The sequence below is a fragment of the Benincasa hispida genome, chromosome 9, assembly GCF_027475165.1.
Source record: "Benincasa hispida cultivar pf3 chromosome 9, pf3_genome.v1.1, whole genome shotgun sequence".
In the NCBI taxonomy this organism is placed as follows: Eukaryota; Viridiplantae; Streptophyta; class Magnoliopsida; order Cucurbitales; family Cucurbitaceae; genus Benincasa; species Benincasa hispida.
Genome location: NC_143486.1, coordinates 10,860,591 through 10,875,817, shown reverse-complemented (window position 1 = coordinate 10,875,817; position 15,227 = coordinate 10,860,591).

Below are 15,227 nucleotides of genomic sequence, written 5' to 3'. Positions count from 1 at the left end.
AGTTTTTTTTCCCGTATGGAAATTATAATTAGATTGTAAAAATAATGAAGTGTGATTTTTAAAAGTTTATTTTGTTGATGAGATCAAAGTGTTTTTCTAAAAGTTAAAAGTAAAACAATGTTTCCTTAAATTTCCAAATATCAATGTGTCCTTATTTATATAACTAGAATTGTTAGAATTTAAATTTTTAGGGTAGAATTTGAATATTGAATAAATATATATCATTTAACTTGAGTTATAAATACTTGAAATAAATTTAATAATGAAAAAAATTAGTACTGAAACTATTTCTTTTTTGTTTTAGATTAATTTACCATGAAATAAGAAAAATTGGACATGGTTGAAAATCTTTGGAATGTAAATTTTTAAGGTGAAATGTAAATGATTTTCTAAAAAAACGGTGAACTATAAATGGTGAATGAATATATTTTTCATTAAGTGAACATATAAATATACTTGACCTTAAATTTTAAAATAATGAAAGAAATAGAAAAATTATAAAGGGGCAGCATAATAAAGTATGTATTATATAATACTTAAAATTAAAAGAATATAATAAAAGGAAATGGTTTAGATACAAAATCTTGTTTCTTCTTAAGATGAAAATATATATATATATATAAACTTAGGAGGATACACTCCAAATATTAATCGAGCTATATTTTACGTGCATTTTCAAATAGGTTATTGATAAATTAGTATATCTTCTTAACATGATAAATAGAATTGTTTAGATACATAAATTTGTTTTCAAGGATTTCAACATTCATAAAGTATAAAGGTATAAACATATTGAAGTAAAAAAAAAAAAAAAAAAATCTTACTTGGAATTCAGTCGATTAGGCAAAAAATTAAAGAAAATAAAAAAGAATACAATAACAATTTTTTTAAAAAAAAAAAATCTAGAGAAAGCATTTACAAAAAGTAATAAACATAATCATTAAAAATAAATAAATAAATAACTATATATATATATGGATTAAATAGTTTTTTTTATAAAAAAGAAAAAAAAAAAGACAAAATAGAGAAAAAAAATAGATCAAATTATTATAAATATGATAATTTTATAAATGTCCATGCATAACCTAATCTCTCCAATTAATCCCCATAATTATCTTGTCACCTCTTTATGTTTCATTCTTGTAACCACCATTCTCACAATCCTATAAATAGAGGTTGTAGAGATCATTTGAATTTATACCGCTATAGACATAATACATATGTTCTCTCTTTCTTTCTTCCTCCATTATCATTCTCTTGCACTCTTATGTTCGTTCTTCTTTTCTCTCTATTTTATAACACAAATATCTTATTTGATGATACCTTTGGCCACTCTCAAATCTCCTGAAAAGAACACTAATAATTAAATAGAGATGCACAAAATAATTTTTTTAAAAAGAAAAAAAATAAATATCTTATTTGATTATATGTTTTGTCACTGTCAAATCTTATGAAAAAATCCTAGTGATTAAAGAAGGACACAGAAAAAATCTAAAAAAGAGAAAGATAGCACACTTTCTTTGATGATACATTTTTCAATGTGTCCTACGATAGACTTCCATTCGAAGAATTATTCATTTGCTTTTGTTAAGAGGAAGTACTTTTTCCAACATAGAGAAGAGAATTATTCATTTGCCTTTGTAGAAAAGAAAGATATTTTTCCCAGATAAAGGAGGATTATTTTTTTTTTTTCAAATATAGGTGGTGGTAATGTTGTTTTCCAGAAGAGATATACTTGAAAAGTTGTGTTTGTTGGAGGAAAAGATACATACGTGATCCTTAAACAAGAGTTGAGGGTAAAATGAGGGACAAAATGGGAAGAAAAGATTCTCTCGTTGTCCATTTTAATATAGTAATAGATATTGTTCATAACTTGCATTTTGGTGGAAGTTTTATTTTTCCTCTCTCTCTCAATAAATATTTTAATAATAGAGGTTTTGAAACTTGTTAAAAAAAACTTAGTTTCATGGAAGAGAGAACCTTCTTCAAAATTAAACTTTATAGGCAAAGTGGTTTCTTGGAGAAATAATATCGATTAAAAGAGACAAGGTCATCTCTTTCAGAAATGATATATTCAAAATTTTACCATATTTGATACCTGGGTGCAGTGGCAACATGATTAAACTATCAAGTTTGAGTGAGGTTGTGTTTGATTCCGAATCAATGCAAAATTGCTTTTTGTTCAAAATAAAATATAAGTTAGAAATGAAAGGTTGTATCTTGTGGAAAAAATTGAAAGAGATGTATGATCATAAAAAACAGTTATTCTTTCTAAAGCTCGTTATGAGTAGATGCATTTGAAGTTACAAGATTTCAAATAAGTAAGTGATTATAATTCTGCATTATTTAAAATCAGTTCGAAATTGTTGTTGTTGGAGAGAAAGATGCTGATGTTGATATGTTAGATAAGACGTTTTCTACTTTTCATATCTCGAATAGCTCATGCAGCAGCAATATCGAGAGAACAATTTTAAACAATATTATGAACTAATTTCATGTCTTCTCGTGGTCGAACATAATAACGAGTTATTAATAAAAAATCATGAATCTTGACCAATCAGCATCACACTATTCCTTGAAGTGATTGTTGTCAATTTTAATAATAATTGTGGTTGTGGTCAAGGTCATGATCGTGGCAGAAGAAGAAATAATTATTATTTTCATGGTGGTCGTTCTAATCATTCAAATGTCAAAAGAACCACACGAAATGACGATCACAAAGGAAAAGCTCCACAAGATAAGAGTTCAAAAAGTGTTGAAAATAAATGCTTCTGATGCGGAATGACTGAGCATTGGTCATGTACCTGTCGTACATCAAAACACTTAGTTGATCTCTATCAAGTGTTCTTGAAGGAAAAAAAGAAAAATGTGGAAGTAAATTTTACATACCAGAATAATGACATATTTGACTCATCCCATATGACAAATTTGGATATGACGGATTTTTTTGAATCTCATGAAGAGAAAATCGGCAGAATTGATGGAACTTCAAGTGTTTCCTTTGACTTTGAAAATATCTAGACTTAATGTTGTTTTTTATTCATCTCCATGTATTTTTTTCCTCTTAGTAGATGTTAACCTTTATATTCCAAATGTTGTTTTTCTTATTGTAATTATTTTCTTTTAATGAAGAAACATGGATCATTTTCATAAGTTGGGTGACTAAAAAATGAGTAAAGAAGATCTATATCTCGCATATAGTATAGTGCAACTACACATACAATACTTACAAGTAGAAAATAGTTTTCCAAACTGGCAATGTTGGAAGCAAAAGTCCATAATATCAGGTTCTACAAACCTAATTGAAAGGTTTGGAAAAATAAATATTATTTTACCTAGAGGAACAAAATTTACAATTGACAATACAATATTCTCTAGTCAATCAAAGAGAAATCTAGTTAGTTTTAAATATATACATTGCAATGATTATCATCTTGAGACTAACAGAAAGAATAATATGGAGAATCTTTATATCATATCTATTGTCTGATATGAAAAACGCATACTGAAAGAGTTGTCTACTTTATCTTCTAGATTATCTAGATTATGTTATACTCATATATAAGTAATTGAAACATATGCAAAAATGAACTTGAAGTTCATGAATCTAGACATATTTATAATTTGGCATGATAGATTAGGTCATCAAGAGTCTATAATGATGAAAATAATTATTGAGAATTCAAATGAACATCCTTTGAAGAGCCATAAGATTCTTTAATCTAATGAATTATCATGTGATGCTTGCTCTCAAGGCAAATTAATCATTAGACCATCACCAGTCAAAGTGAAGACTGAATCACTTGCATTTTTAGAATGAATTCATGGTGATATAAGTGGACCTATTAACCCACCAAGTGGATCATTTAGATATTTTATGGTATTAATAGACGCATCCAGTAGATAGTCATACATGTGCTTATTATCAAGTCGAAATCTTGCATTTTCAAGATTACTTGCTTAAATAATTAAGTTAAGAGCACAATTTCCTAATTATATAATTAAGAGCATTCATCTTGACAATGTTGGTAAATTTACATCTCAAGTTTTTTATAATTATTGTATATCAATTCGGATAAGTGTTGAACATTCTATAACTTATATTCATACACAAAATGGTTTAGCAGAATCATTCATAAAACATCTGTAGTTAATTGTAGTTAATTGATATTCCAACACAACAAGTTATCACTAATGAGTCTGGAACATGCCAGAAGCGTGATAGACCAGTGGGTTCCAAAGATAAAAATCCTTAAAAAAGAAAAATAAATAATAGTCAAGAAGACTTGGTTGAGGTTGTAAATACCCATCAAGAAATTCATGACATGATTAATGAGGAAGGTGAAATACATAAAGATAATAATGAGATTTCAATAAACTTTTTCATGATGGGAAAAAGATGGATGTTGGGATCGATGTCCTAATTCTCCCGGAGTCTCGTTGTTTCGTAAAGATACACATTGTTTAATGAATAGAATAAGTGTTATTTAATTCTGGCATTTACTCATATCCAATAAACAAAGCTCCTTGGTTATCTTATGTGAATTTAAGCATGTATATGTGATATACAAGTGGATCCCATGACTAAAGAGTTTAGTCAGTTATTCACGTACCATTGGAGCTTCGAGCTACAGGTCCATAAGGTCCCCTTAGTAGCTCAATGGATTCAGTTGAGGATCAGTTCTTGGTGTTGATTTGAAATGTTCAAATTGACAAAAGGTATTTTGATTATATATGATATAATCAGTTTGATGTATGAGATACATCTAGTGGAGGATTGATGTAAATGAGATTTACATTAAGTACCATGGAATAGAAAATAAAAACTATGGTTTATATGTTTCATGAGATGAAATATTAAAACTATAGGCTATAAATATAGTATGATGAGTTGGTTATCATTTATGTTTATAATAATATTAATTATTGGATAATTAATTCCTTTTCTTTTAAATAACCAAAGTAGTGGGTGGTTATTGAATCATGGTAACCATGAGTTTAAAAGGAAAATGGTTTTCCTATTTTGAAAAAGAAGTTTTTACAAAAGATTGAAAAGGTTTTGAGTTTTCTCTCTCGGGCAAAAGAAACTCACGGGGTCGTCGAGTAAATACAGATTTACTAAACGACGGCTGAACGAGCTAAACGATCGTGCATTGACGAGCTAAATAATCGTGCAATATTTACTAAACGATCACATAGTTTTGCTAGACGATCACTGGCCCAAGATAAACGATCATGTAGAGTCTGTAGGCGACAGACCAAGCTGAACGATGAGCTAAACGATCGCATAACTTTTGCTAGACGATTGCATAACTTTATCTAAACGATTGGGCATCGACCTTTACGATAGGTCTCCGCCATCTCCCACTTGCCCAGTCGTATACTCGATCGGTGTTTCCTCCATTCGTCTACCTCATACCAAGTCTGAACAGAGCCCACCCTCTAGATTCTCACACCGAGAATACTAAGGTAGCCTTGTTGGTGGTGTCAGACTCAACTCGACACTATCAAAGTTTTCTAGAGGCCGTTCGTGGTGCTGTGGAGGCCGTTCGTGTTGCGGAGGAGTTCGTAACCGAGGAGATCGTTGAGGACGAGCACAAAGTGTTCGTGTTGTGTTCATTGCTGTGTTGCGGTCGTGTAGATCGAGCGTTCGAGGTTGCTAATTGTTCGAATGGTCGCGCAACAGAGCGTGGAGACGCATCTTTATATGTGCATACAATTTACCCATGCATTTGAATTGTTCATGCTGTAATTTCTGCGTTTGAATTGTATAACCGCTTGTTTGAAGTCGACTATAAATGTTATGTTCATTCATGATTGTGATTTGGAATAATCTTGTTCCGCTGCTTATGGAAATCTCAGTTCCGATTTTCTTCAATTGGTATCAGAGCCAGGTTCTCTGATATTCCAAATTACATATCTCAATTGAATGCATTTTTCAGTCGCGGTGGGTTTCTGCATTTGTGGTTAACCGTTTTCTACATTTGTGGACGAATTTGATGAACATTTCGGGTTTAAATTGCCTTTTTGGTTAAAGCTTTTGGTATTACAAAGTGTAAATTGTAAGGGCCCCTGTGTTTATGGGTGAAATTAACTTTGCAATCGAGTCTGTAATTCGAAAAGGTCGAGTTTGTCGAGTCGTGATGAAGCTTCGCATATGACGATGCAGTTCTCAATGAAGAAGAAGATCAAGCATTGGTCAGATCGTGTAGCCTCAAGTAAACGATCATTGGGATTTAACTAAACGATCGTTTAGATATTTTTTTCTAGACGATTGTGTAGTATTTTTTAATCGATCGTTTAGCTAATGCTAAGCGATGGGGTAAATCATTTACCATATCGCGTAGCATTGGTTGTGCGATCGTGTAGGCGCTGGAGGTAACGATCGTAGTGAGAGCATGTGATGCTCGTCATTTAGTAGAAGGTGCGCGCTAGACGATCACATAGTTAGCAAGCTTCATCATTAGTTACTACCTATCTGATCGCGCGTATGCAATACAGAGATGCTAACTAAACGATCGCTTAGGCGATGATGCTTCACGGTATTGTAGTCGCTTAGACGATCGCGGAAGGCGGGCGTTGTACGGAGCGCGCTCGTGTACTTCAGGCTTCATCGCTTAGTAAAGGTACACGATCGTGTAGTAATAACTAAACGATCGTTTGGATTTTTCTAGACGATCGTATAGTAAATGCTAAACGATCATTTAACTCTAGAGCGCTGGTAAGCGATAGAACGAAGTGTTTGTTTTATCGTGTAGACGATCGCGGGGTACTTAGTACACGATGATAGGAGAAGCGATGCTTTGCCCGAGCGGTTCAAGACTCGGTTCGCCTGTTTGAACCGAAGACACATTGTCCATGTAATAGTTAGCTTTCCTTTTTGTGTTTTAAGGCAATTTTACCTGGTTCATCAACTTTGATTGCTTATACATGTGATGTATGGTACTTATATGTCAAAGTGTTTGTCATATAGTTAAAAACTTATCTTAGGTTGTGCAATTATTCATGCATCATGTATTATAAATGTTATAATATTGCATGAAGAAATTACTTGAAAGCATATGCATGCATCATGAAATATAAAAGTTATATTTTGCATGCAGTGGGCATTATCATGCATCATCCTTTTATTATAAATGTTATAGTCTAAGGGTGAATGGAAGCATGTTTTGCTTGTTTCATTGTCATTTTGTATAAGTGTTATATAAAAAAAGTAGCAATGAATAGACAATACATTGAGCATGACACTTAGGTCGTTTATAAGCGTTACGAATGCCTTGCATGTGTTAGCTTAGCATTGTGGTTGTTTCCGTTTATAAGTGTCATAAAGGAAATTAAACCAAAAATCAATAATTCAGAGTTGCATGCAGACTTATGGTGTACTCAAGTTTTTAAAAGGATTTTAAAATTGGATTGAGATAGACCTAAGTTCAAATGGTTCTAAAGAGTTTAGTAACCTAGATTAATCTTTTAAAATCGATTTAATAGGATTAAATTAGTTGAATAAAAGATTAAATTTGTTGTAAACCTATCTATAAGGGACCTTTTGTCTAAGGCGGGTTCTGGCTAAGCTGGGGTTCTTAAGTTGACGGAAACGTAACACCCTTACTTGGGAACCTACCTGAAAAGGTGACGTAAATAGATTTTCAAAAAGTATGCGACGTTTTGGTCAAAGACTCTGTTAAAACGTTTAATGGATGATGATCAAAAGTTGTTCAACTATCCAAGGTAAATGTTACTCTTGGGAAAACCTAAAAGTCACTTAGTTAAAATCCTTAGCCGTGTTTCTTTTCTAAGTAAGCTAAACCCTAGGTTATAAAATATTCAATGAGAGGAAGAGGCGTATCAGATATGTCTATGATTCCATTCACGTTTCTCCCTATATGTTCACACCGTGAGATTCATGCTTGGCTTCAAGATGCCCAGGATGCATCCCCCTTTGGATGGTGTTTACATGAGTCAATATCGAGGTGGACGGAGAGAGTATTTAGAGTATGTGAGTAAAGGTTGTGTGTCAACTCGTCCTATGGTCTTTGTCATTGGTTCACACTGTGAGATCATTCTTTACGCCCTTGTGTCGCCTTCGAAGCGTCCCCCTTCAGATGGGTTTTTTGTAGTTGATCAATATCAAGGTGAACTCCAGAAATGGATAGGGTCGCTTTAGGTTTTGCCCCAATCGGATTTTTTCCCTTCAGATTGGCCTTTTGGGATGGACCTCTAGGGCTTAAAATGGCGGGTCACACTTACAGAAGATTGTTAAGTAAGTTAATGATCTCTTGGCAAAATCAATGATGGCTTGTCATTAGAGGAACAAGAGTTGTTCTGGTATTAATGACTGGTTGAGAACTTCTCAATTCAGAGGAGGGATAACTGACCTCCCTTCGGCGGCTTTTGTCCTAAACCTTTGAAGCATCATTGCGAAACTAGATGTCACACAGGGTTCATGTTAGTTTTGCTAAAACCTTATTGGATGTTATTTTGTTTTACAACGGATATTTGCTTAAAACCTAACGTAGGTCAATATGTTTTTATTTTTAGCAACTCGTTAATATTTCCGTTTAAAGCTTTTAAAAATGACCGATTACTTACAGTGGAAAGAATCGTGTGAAACGAATTTCGTGGCAAACGGCCTCCATCTCACTACTCTCCAAAAGAGGAGACAGGACAGTAAATATGATTTATTTGTCTTGGAGACATGTTTGGTAGAGAATAATGATTCTGCCTAGATCCTCGATTCAGGTGCTACCAATCATGTCAGTTCCTCTTACCAAGGATTCAGTTCTTGGCAAATGTTGTCACAGGGAGAGATGACTCTTTGAGTCGGTACTAGTGAGGTTGTTTCAGCTGTTACTGTAAGCAGACTGAAGTTATTTGTTGAAAAAAAACGTTATCTGTTATTGGATAATGTTTTTGTATTTTCTCACATTAAGAGGAGCTTAATCTCAGTTTCTTGTATCATTGAACAAGGCTACACTATCTTCTTTTCTGATAATAAAGTGTTTATTTTCAAGAATGGAATGGAGATTGGTTATGGTTCAATGGAAAATAACTTATATGTACTAAGGTCGTTAGTCATAAAAACCTTGTTTAACACTGAAATGTTCAATACGACAACAACATCTAAAAGATCAAAGGTTTCTCCAAAAGAAAAACATCCATCTTTGGCATCTTAGGTTAGGTCACATTAACCTCAATAGGATTGAGAAGTTGGTGAAAAGTGGACTTCTAAAGAGTTTAGAAGAAAACTCATTGTCAGTATGTGAATCATGCCTCGAAGCCAAGATGACCAAATGACCTTTTACTGAAAAGGTTACAGAGCCAAGGAAGCCTTGGAGCTTGTACATTCAAACCTCTATGGTCCAATGAATGTTAGAGCTCGATGTGGGTGAATATTTCATCTCTTTCATAGATGATTATTCAAGGTTTGGGTATCTTTTCCTAATGCAATGTAAGTCTGAAGCCCTTGACAAATTTAAGAAATATAAGGCCGAAATTGAAAACTTGTTAGGTAAGAAGATAAAAACACTACGATCTTATCGTGGTGGAGAGTATATGGACCTCCAATTCCAGAACTATATGATAGAACATGGGATTGCGTTCCAACTCTCGGCCCCTGGTACACCTCAGCAAAATGGTGTATCAGAAAGGAGAAGCAGAACCTTGTTGGACATGGTTTGGTCTATGATTAGTTATGCTCATCTTCCAGACTCGTTTTGGGGTTATGCAGTGCAGACTGCATGTTATATCCTGAACAACGTTCCTTCAAAAAGTGTTTCTGAAACACCTTTCGAGATATGGAAAGACCGTAAAGGTAGTTTACGCCACTCCAGGATTTGAGGCTGTCCGGCACATGTGCTAGCGACTAACCCAAAGAAGTTAGAACTGCGTTAGAAGGTTTGCCTCTTTGTAGGCTATCCCAAGAAAATGAGAGAAGGATACTTCTACGATCCGAGTGAGAACAAATTGTTTGTTTCCAATAATGCTATCTTTTTGGAAGAAGATCACATGAGGGATTATAAGCCATGAAGTAAGCTCATTTTACGTGAGATCTTAAGTGAGACTGAGACTGCTAAGGGTTGAACAAGAGTTGTTGAACAGGCCGACAGATCAACAAAAGTTGTTGAGGTCGGAACGTCTAGTCAACCAGCTCAAGAGTTGAGACTGTCTCGACATAGTGGGAGGGTCATGAACCCACCGGATCACTACATGGGTTTGACTGAAGCCCAAAACATCATTACGAATGATGGGATCGAGGATCCGTTGTCTTTTAAAAAGCAATGGATGATGCTGGCAAAGATGAATGGGTTAAGGCCATGAACCAGAAAATGGAGTCTATGTACTTCAATAACGTCTGAGAGCATGTTGATCCATCTGATGGGGTAAGACCTATTGGTTGTAAGTGGGTCTATAAGCAAAAGAGAGGTGTAGATGGAAAGGTACAAACCTTTAAGGCTAGACTCGTGGCAAAAGGTTATACCCAGGTTGAGGGTGTTAATTATGAGAAAACTTTCTCACCTGTTGTCATGCTGAAATCTATCAGGATTCTCCTGACCAAAGCCACATTTTATGATTATGAAATATGGAAAATGGACGTCAAGACTACCTTTCTTAATGGTAATCTTGAGAAGACCATCTATATGACTCAACCAAAGGGGTTCTAGTCAGAACAAGAGCAAAGAGTTTGCAAGCTTAATAGGTCCATTTATGGGCTGAAACAAGCATATAGATCTTGGAACATCAGATTTGACACTGCTGTCAATTCGTTTGGCTTTGACCAGAACGTTGATGAGCCTTGTGTTTACCAGAAGATCATCAACAGCTCAGTAGCTTTCCTGGTACTGTATGTAGATGATATTCTACTCATTGGGAATGATGTAGGGTATCTGATTGGCATTAAGGAGTGGCTAGCTGCCCAATTCCAAATGAAAGATTTGGGTGAGGCACAGTATGTTCTCGGGATCCAGATTATTTGAGATCGCAATAACAAATAGTTAGCCTTGTCTCAGGCATCGTACATTGATCAAATATTGATCGGGTACAGGATGCTAGATTCCAAGAGGGGTTCGTTACCCTTCCAGCATGGAATCGTTCTATCTAAGGATCAATGTCCTAAGATACCTCAAGAAGTTGAGAAGATGAGATGGATTCCTTATGCTTTTGTTGTAGGAAGTTTGATGTATGCAATGTTGTATACTAGACCCGACATTTGCTATGCAGTAGGGATTGTCAATCAGTATCAGTCCAATCTAGGATTTGATCACTGGATGGCAGTCAAGACGATCCTCAAGTATCTTCAGAGAACGATGGGCTACATGCTTGTATATGGAGATAAGGATCTGATCTTTACAGAATACAACGTTGTTGATCCCTTTACAAAGGCCCTCATGACTAAAGTGTTCGAGGGTCACTTGGAAAGTTTGGGTCTGTGGGACATGCGACATCTTGTCTAGAGCAAGTGGGAGATGATACTGGGTATGCCCTAGTTTATTGTACATCTTACATTTTTATATTGTATTGTACATTAGTCTCCGGAGTCATTAGGACAAGTGGGAGATTGTTGAGATTGGTGTTCTAATTCTCTCGAAGTCTCGTTGTTTTGTAAAGATACACATTGTTCAATGAATAAAATAAGAGTTATTTAATTCTGGCATTTACTCATATCCAATAAACAAAGCTCATGCCTTAAGTGATATTTCATTTTCAGTAAATTTATTAGCAAGATATAGTTCTTCTCCAACAAAAAGACATTGGAACGGAATTAAGCATATACTCCATTATCTCCGAGGAATGATCTACATGGGTTTGTTTTATTTAAATAAATCAAATTTTGATCTAGTTAGTTATGTAGATTCTGGATATTTATCTAATTCACACAAAGCTAAATCTTAAACGGATTATCTATTCACATGTGGAGAAATTGTTATATCATGGCGATTGGTGAAACTAACCATAACAACTGCTTCCTCAAATCATGTTGAAATTCTTGCAATTCACAATGCTAGTTGAGAATGTGTATGACTCAGATCAATTACTCACCACATTCGTGGAACATGTGGTTTGTCTTCTAGTAAAAATCTTATAACAATATTATACGAAAACAACACAACACTATATTAAAGAAAATAGAACAAAACATATTTCATCGAAGCTTTTCTACACTCGTGATCTTGATGAAAATGTCGACATCACTGTACAATAAATTTGTTTGAAAGATAATCTAACAGACTTATTTACAAAGACGTTACCTACCGCTGCCTTTGAAAAACTGGTACTCAACATTAGAATGCGGCGACTTAGAGATCTCATGTGATGTTTCCATGATGGGGAGTAAATATACTTTTTAAGAGTATCAAATTATATGAAATATATACTTTTTTCCCTTCACTATGACTTTTTTCCCAGTGGATTTTTTCTTAGTAAGGTTTAATGAGGCATATTTCATATATAATGAGAATCTAAGGGGAAGTATTATAAATATGTTGAATTTGGTGTAAAGTAGATGTCCATTATTAGTGTCTATTGGCCATGTGTCATCATTTATCCATGATCACATGTGTTGTCTATGTGTCTCAAGATTACACACTATTAGTGTCATTATAATCCACCTTCTACTTATCAATCCAAAAAGATTGGAATAAGTAGAGAAATCTATTATTTATCATTTTATTTACTTATTTATTTATTTATATATTATATATTGTTATTATATTATATTTTTTCTGTATACTCTTCTCGTTGTGCGCCGTTAAGCTCTTCAAATTCACAACAAGATAAGTGTTATAATATTTATTATAAATTTAAATAAATGTTGATTTTTATTGGATTAATAACCTTCTGGAGATTATTTATAATTATTAATCTGTTGATATTAGTGGGTGAATTTATAGCAAAAGTAGAACGACAATCGGTAAAAGTTAAATTCAAAGGTAGAAATTGATTTTTTTTTCACTCTATTTTGCTATCTCTTTCTTTCGTTGTCCACTTTTTTCTTTCCTAAATACAATAAATGTCCATTATTTTAGATCATGCATGACTTGAATCTAAATAAATTTATTTCGATTTTTAATAAAAAAAAAATCAAAATTTATATTGATTTCATCAACAATAAAACAATGTTTTTATTTTTACACACGCTCACACACACATATAAACAATTTTTTATTGAATAGCTATTTAGATTAATGGAGGAATCCAAAGATTAAAAAAAAAAAAAACTTAAGAAAAGATGAAAAAAAAAGTGTTTTAAGTGAATTACAATCCATTAGGATCTTCAAAAAAAATTTATAGTAACACAGCAGTATGAAAAAAAAATTATTATCATTATATTTATCATAAAAGAATATTTAAAATAACATTGTTTAATAATGTCTCAAATTGAAAGAGATTAGATATCTACTATATCGTAGTACTAAAAATTTTTCTTACTAGAGTTAGATACATTGTGATTCGACGGGGTCTTGTGTGGATAAATTTGATTGTTCTGCTACATTAAATGCTTGACATTGAGACGCATGTGCTTTTGTCCAAAAAAAAAAAAAAAAACCTTCCCTAGTGAAAAAAAAAATATATATATATATATATATATATATTCCTCTTGCATTTTCTTTTTTGGTCTATCATATGCTCCAACAACACGGTTTCTACTAATATTTCAATACGTTAATTTACAAATTTGGTCCTACCAATTTTAACATTTTCTATTTAGTCCATTTTATCTCTTTTTTAAAAAAATTATTATTATTATTTATTCTACTAATCACATTAACAACAACAACCATCCTCACTAACATTGTAAGATAATCAATCCTCTTCTTCCTCTAAAATGGAAAGAGAAGACATACCAAATTTTTTTAATGTCGTAGTTTGGCAAGAGAGTAGAGCGACCACATTAACGATCTTACTCCACTAATATTTTTTTATTCTTAAAGTTTGAGTTTAGTTTTAATTGATTCCGTAATAATAATTTATTTAAGAGTTTCAAAGTGGTCCTTATATATATTTTAGTTAAACCTCACCAATTATTTTGAAATTAGGTTTTAATCACTCGAAGAATGTGTTTGGAATATATATTTTTGTGTTTAATTTAAAAAATAAGTCATTTTAGAAGAAATTGAAGTATTTAGCAACTACTCAAAATAGTCTTTCAAGTGTATTTTAATCTGTTTTTCTCAAACATGTTTACATAAAAATGAGTTTTATTTTAAGAAAAACATTTTTTCTCAAATCAATTCAAACGAGCCCGAAGAATCCACCACCTAATTTCTAATTTCTTTATTTTGTATTTAGTTGTAAATCTTCAATAACTAACACAATTATTCCGGGAAAAAAAATTGTCAAACGAATTATTATTATTAACACAATTTGTGTGAACTAAATTGAAATTTTTAAAAAATCAAATTTAATCAAGACGTGATTAAATGCAAACTTTCAATCCTATGAGGATCAAATAAAAATGGTTTAAATCATATGAATCAAATTTATATTCAAGATAAATTAATAGTTCCTTCATGAAAGTAAGATTTGTTGAATAAGTGAATAAAAGAATAGGTCCTTCCTGAAGATTAAATTTGAAAATGACCCAGGGACTAACTAATAAATAATACAAAATTGGAGCCATAAAACATGCCAAATTATCAAGTTACAAAATTGATAAAATCTAATCATGAAAATGGCTTCACCAATAACACCTGGCCACAAAGAAACAAGGTAAATAGGCCCTATTCTAATTTGGCCAAAAGCATAGAGAAACCTCATCTTTCTCTTTTTTGTTTTGTCTCTCTCACCATAAAAATAGAAAAAAAGAGGCAAAAGGGAGTGGATGAGAAAGAATGAAAATTTATAAGTGCTTAATATTATTGGAATTCGTCATCTCAAAACAATAAAAAAAGCTATACTATATCAAATAAACTTTCGAAAAAGTTAAAAGTGATGTCAACTTGAACATAACTCAATTGATTAAAATATATACAATGTTTGACAAAAATATCATATATTCGAATCTTTCTATCTCATATATGTTGATAGTGAACTATAACAAAAAAGAAAAAAGGTTTAACTATTAAAAAAAAAGGTGTGTTTTGAAGGGGGGGTAGGTTAAAATGTTGAGAGAGACATAAAGTAAAGAAAAAGGACATATTTTGGTTATTTTGAAGAACACAAAACATATATAGAATAGTTCATAAATGAGTCAAAAATTGCAGCTAAGTCTAAGAAAGAGAGAGAGAGAG